We start from the raw sequence: 5,660 nt of genomic DNA, 5'->3' as shown, positions 1-5,660 counted from the left end.
GCTTTGGTGCCCTCAGGTGGCATTATATCGCAAAGTAACTTAGGAAAAAATACTGCATGTGTTAGTTTAGAACCTTGAGCCCAGTTTGGATTTTGGTTGCCATTTTGTATTAAAAATACTTTTCTTCTGATTCAAATTATCTTGCACATGTCAAACAAATTATTTGGATGAATTCCATCTCCATCTCCTATTTTATTTTGATACAGGTTGAAATTATTCTATTCATTATATAATTTTTCACTAGATTCATTGAGCTGACCAATCTATCATAGTCTTTCATTTCTTTCCCATTGCCATAAAATGTTGAGTGCTTCTCATTATTAGTTAGTTTTTAGATAAGAGAAATGAGTTATATACCTGGCAGGGTTCTTAAGCTATCTCCAACCTTTAACTCAAGTCTTTACATACTTTACTTCCTTATGGATCTGCATTTCTTTTGAGAGCAGATACTTATTTTGTATTAGGAATGTCAGGCATATTTTTGTATTTTCTATTTTCATTTAGTTTTACTATTTTTTTCTTGTTATGCCTCTTCCAAAATATATGCATTTTTTTCTTACTTTGTGAATTTATAGGTGCATGTACTTGTAATCAAAAGAGTGAAGGTGGCCATATTCAAAGGGAACTCTGAGATATATGAAAAATGTGGGTGCTCTTCCAAATTATGATTAGGAATTTGGCAAATTGGATGACATACTGCAGATGTATTGAGTTCCTTTTACTCTCCAAACTGTTAAAAGTCTTTCAGGCTGGGCATGGTGGCTCACGCCTGTAATTCCAGCACTTTGGGAGGCCGAGAAAGGCAGATCACTTGAAGTCAGGAGTTTGAGACCAGCGTGGCCATCATGGTGAAACCCCGTTTCTACTAAAATTACAAAAATTAGCCGTGGTGGTGGGTGCCTGTAATCCCAGGTACTTGGGAAGCTGAGGCAGGAGAATCCTTTGAACCTGGTAGGCAGAGGTTGCAGTGAGCCAAGATTGTCCCACTGCAGTCCGGCCTGGGTGACAGAGTAAGACTCTGTCTCAAACAAACAACAAAAAAAAGTATTTCAGATCATTTAATCAATGGCCACTATATTGGAATGAACCGTGAGTGAGATACTTGCTTTAGAGATGTTTGATTCAGGTTCAAGGGTATGTGAAGAACCTGGAGATATATATATATGTGTGTGTGTGTATATAAATGTGTGTGTGTATATATATATATACACACACACATACACACACACATATAAATACATGTGTGTATATATATACACACACATATATACATACATATGTATATATATACACACATATATATACACATATATGCACACACACACACACACATATATGTATATATTTTGGAGGTTCATCAAAGTGAAGGTTGGGAGAACTAAAATTCTGTAACCAAGGAAAAGTCTGGGGTGGAGACATCCACCAAGGAAGTACATTTACATTTACAATATGGCCACTCTTCCACTATTTAAATGTTTTGTTTCATTCATTTGCTCAACAAATATTTATGGACTCTAATATGTAATTTCAGCTGTTGTGTATCTGGGAATATTTTCGTATTTGGGAACACAGATATTGAAAAAGGAGGCCCATCCTTCACAAAGCTCTTCATCTAGTAAGGAGACAGCAAAGTTAATTAGGCAGCATCATGAGCACTATGACACGCATAAAAGCAAGTCAATAGAAGAATCTGATTCAAGCTGGTACAGTGGCATGCACTGGTAGTCTCAGCTACTTAGGAGGCTGAGGTGAGAGGATTGCTTGAGTTAGAGGCTACAGTAAGCTATGATTGCACCACTGCACTCCAACCTGGGTAATAGAGTGAGACCCTGTCTCAAAAAAAGAAAAAAAAAAGGAAAGGAAAATAATCTGATCCTTGTTTTGAAGAACAATTAGGTGTTAGCTGTTTGGTGGAAGATAGGGTGTTTCAATAGAGGGGCTAGTGTGTGAACGGCACTGGAGGAGTGTATGTGGAGGAATAGATAAAGGCTAGAAAGTCTGGCTGCATTGGCTTACACCTGTAATCCTAACACTTTGGGAGGCCGAGGTGAGAGAATCATTTGAGGCCAGGAGTTCAAGACCAGCCTGGCCAACATGGCGAAATCCCATCTCTACTAAAAATATAATTATTAGCTAGGTGTGGTGGCACATGCCTGTAGCCCCAGCTACTCAGGAGGCTGAGGCATAAGAATTGAACCCTGGGGCGGAGGTTTCAGTGAGCTGAGATTGCACCCCTGCACTCTAGCCTGGGTGACAGAGCAAGACTCTGTCTCAAAAAACAAAACAAAACAAAAAAAATAGAATAAAAAAAAAAGGTAGAAAGGCAGGTAGAGATCTTGAGACTCTAACTAAATATCTGGAATGCTTTCCTGGAGGCCGAGGAACTGCTGAAGGTTACACTTTGGCCACAGTATAAAGAAAAGACTGGGCCGGGCACAGTGGCTAACACATGTACTCCTAGCACTTTGGGAGGCCAAGGTGGGAGGATTGCTTGAGGCCAAGAGTTCAAGACCAACCTGGCCAACATAGTGAGACTCCATCTCTATTATTTTTAAAAATTAAAAAATTAAAAAAGGAAAAGACTGGAGGGGGTAAACTAAGAAATAGGGAGGCAGTTAAAATGTTGCAATACTACTAGAAAGAAATGAAAAAGAAGTAAGGTCATTGTAGTGGGAGTAAGTTGAGATGTTAAGGAGACAGATCAATAGGGTTTGGTTGGTAAAGGGGTGAAGATGTTAAGGATGCCTGTGCTGTACTTGGCTTATATGGTTGTGCCATCCATTATGATAAGAATTCAGAAAGAAGAGTGTATTTTGGGGGGCAGGGGAAAAGAGTTTAGCTTTGGATGTTGAATTTAAGACATTCAAATTGCAGTTTGTCATACAGTTTGAGAAGTCCAAAGTGGTGTACTGGAGAGAGACCACCCAGCAAAATCAGGTGGGGAGTTGGCCCTGGAAGAAATGAATGGCATTGGCTGAGTTTCCTGTTTTCATGGCCTCTAAGTCAAGCCTTAATCAGGAACAGCTAAAACCCCAATAGAAAACCTGCAATCTTTTTGGCTTAAAGAAGCACAGGACAGACCTTGAGGCAACCACAGTTGCTGGAACGCTAATGGAGGACTTCCAGAAATAAGAAACCTACAGAGGAGGAGGTTCATTTTCAATATCCTTCCTTGATATCCATGGGAGATTGGTTCCAGGACCCCCACGGATACCAAGATCCAAAGATGCTCAAGTAACAATGTAAAATGGCATAGGATTTGCATATAACATATATACATCCTCCCATATGCTTTAATCACCTCTGGATTACTTATAATACTTAATACAATATAAATGCTATGTAAATAGTTGTAATGTTATATTTTTAACTTATATTATTTTTTATTGTTCCTTCACTGGTTTTTAAATAATATTTTTGAATCATGGTTGGTTGAGTTAGCAGATGCAGAACCCAAGGATATAGAGTATAAACTCTGCCAACATCCATTGGGAAGACTTAGATTTGAGCCTTAGTGGATGACCTGGGGCAAGGTACTTCACCCTTGGTTTCTTAATTTTTTAAATGCAAAAAATAATATTTTTCAGAGTAGTTATGAGCAGTAAAAACAAGTACTTGTAAGATATTTCACACAGTCTTGCCACATAGCTGACTCTCAATAAATGACTGCTGTATTAATCAGGACTCTGCTAGTAGCAAGTGACAGGAACTGAACTCGAGCTTGCTCAAGTGGCCAAGGAAGTTGATCAACAGCAAGGTAGAACAGGAGGTGGAGTCAGGATCTCTGTCATCAGGTCTCTCTCTCTCACCCAGTCACACCTTGCCTTATCTCCTGAAGTTTATCCTTCACTTACGTTGATGGCCTCCTCCTTTGGGAATGGGTGTGGGTAGAGCTGTGGGTGTGGGTGTGGAGATGCCTGATCCAGGATTACACCCTCAATGATAGGCAGAAGAAAAGCCCCCAAATAAGCTAATATCTTAATCTCAGAAACCTGTAAATAAGTTTCCTTACTCAGCAAAAGGGAACTAAGACTGCAGATGAAATTAAAATGGTTAATCAACTGATTTTAAAATAGAGAGATTATCCTGAATTATCTAGGTTGGCTCAATGTTATCATTAGGGTCCTTAGAAGCAGAAGAGGGAGGCAGGAGAAAGTCAGAGGGAAATATGACCACAGAAGGCCAGAGTGATATGATGTGAGGACTCAACTGCTGTGGCTGGCTTTGAAGATGGAGAAAGGGGCCATGAGCCAAGGAATGGGGGAAACCTCTAGAATCTGGAAAAAGCAAGGAAACCAATTTTCCCCTAGAGCCTCCAGAAGGAATGCAGCCCTGTCACTAATTTTAGCCTAGTGAGACCCATGTCGGACTTCTGACCTACACAACTATGAGATAATAAATATGTATTGTTTAAGCCTCTAAATTTGTGGTAGTTTGTTAAAGCAACTATATAAAATGAATATGCCATCCCAGTTTTGTTGGGATGATATGTGTTTTGTGGAGCCTAAAATGTATGCATTTTGGGGGTCTCTCTTTAAGGAAAATTCAAAATCACAAAAGAAAGAGAATATTTAGAATGAGAAAGATCACAAAAAACTGCAAAATTTAAGAAGGTGACAGGCAAGAAGGCAGAACAGATGGCTCCACCTATCATTCCCCCAACAAGGGCACCAGTTTAACAACTATCTATGTAAAAAAACACCTTCATAAGAACAAAAAATCAGGTGAGCACTCACAATACCTGGTTTTAACTTCTTATCACTGAAAGAGGCACTGAAGACATAGGAAAAATGATCTTGAATCATTAATGCCACTGATATTAGTGGCATCTGTGTGCCCACCCAAATCTCATGTTGAATTGTAATCCCCAGTGTTGGAGGTGGGGCCTGGTGGGAGGCGATTGGATCATGGGGTGGTTTCTAATGGTTTAGCATCATTCCACTAGTGCTGTTTCGGATAGAGTTCTCATGGTATTTGGTTGTTTAAAAGTGAGTAGCACACCAGGCGCGGTGGCTCATGCCTGTAATTCCAGCACTTTGGGAGGCCGAGGCAGCCAGATCATCTGAGGTTGGGAGTTTGAGACCAGCCTGACCAACACAGAGAAACCCCGTCTTTACTAAAAATACAAAATTAGCCGGCATAGAGGCGCATGCCTGTAATCCCAGCTACTCAGGAGGCTGAGGCAGGAGAATCGCTTGAACCTGGGAGGCTGAGGTTGTGGTGAGCCGAGATTGTGCCATTGCACTCCAGCCTGGGCAAGAAGAGCAAAACTCCATCTCAAAAAAAAAAAAAAAAAAAGGGTGTAGTACCTCCCCCTTCACTCTCTTCCTCCTCTTCTGGCATGTAAAATGTGCCTGCTTCCCCTTTTCCTTCCACCATGACTGTAAGTTCCTGAGGCCTCCCCAACCATGCTTCCTGTACAGCCTGCAGAACCTTTTAAGTCAATTAAACCTTTTTTCTTTATAAATTACCCAGTCTCAGGTAGTTCTTCATAGCAGTGCAAGAATGGACTAATACAGCCACTCCTCCCCCAACCCCTGGCAGTGGTGGCACAGTGTGGCAAGTATTTTGATGTTCTTGGGAGAGGGAGACTGCAGCATTTGTGAGGCATTGAACTCAGTGCTGCCCTATTATAACAGAAAACAAAACTGGACCAAACT

This window comes from Pan troglodytes, chromosome 4, assembly GCF_028858775.2.
Source record: "Pan troglodytes isolate AG18354 chromosome 4, NHGRI_mPanTro3-v2.0_pri, whole genome shotgun sequence".
Lineage (NCBI taxonomy): Eukaryota > Metazoa > Chordata > Mammalia > Primates > Hominidae > Pan > Pan troglodytes.
The sequence above is the reverse complement of the archived record's forward strand: the minus strand, read 5'-3'. Positions refer to the sequence as shown.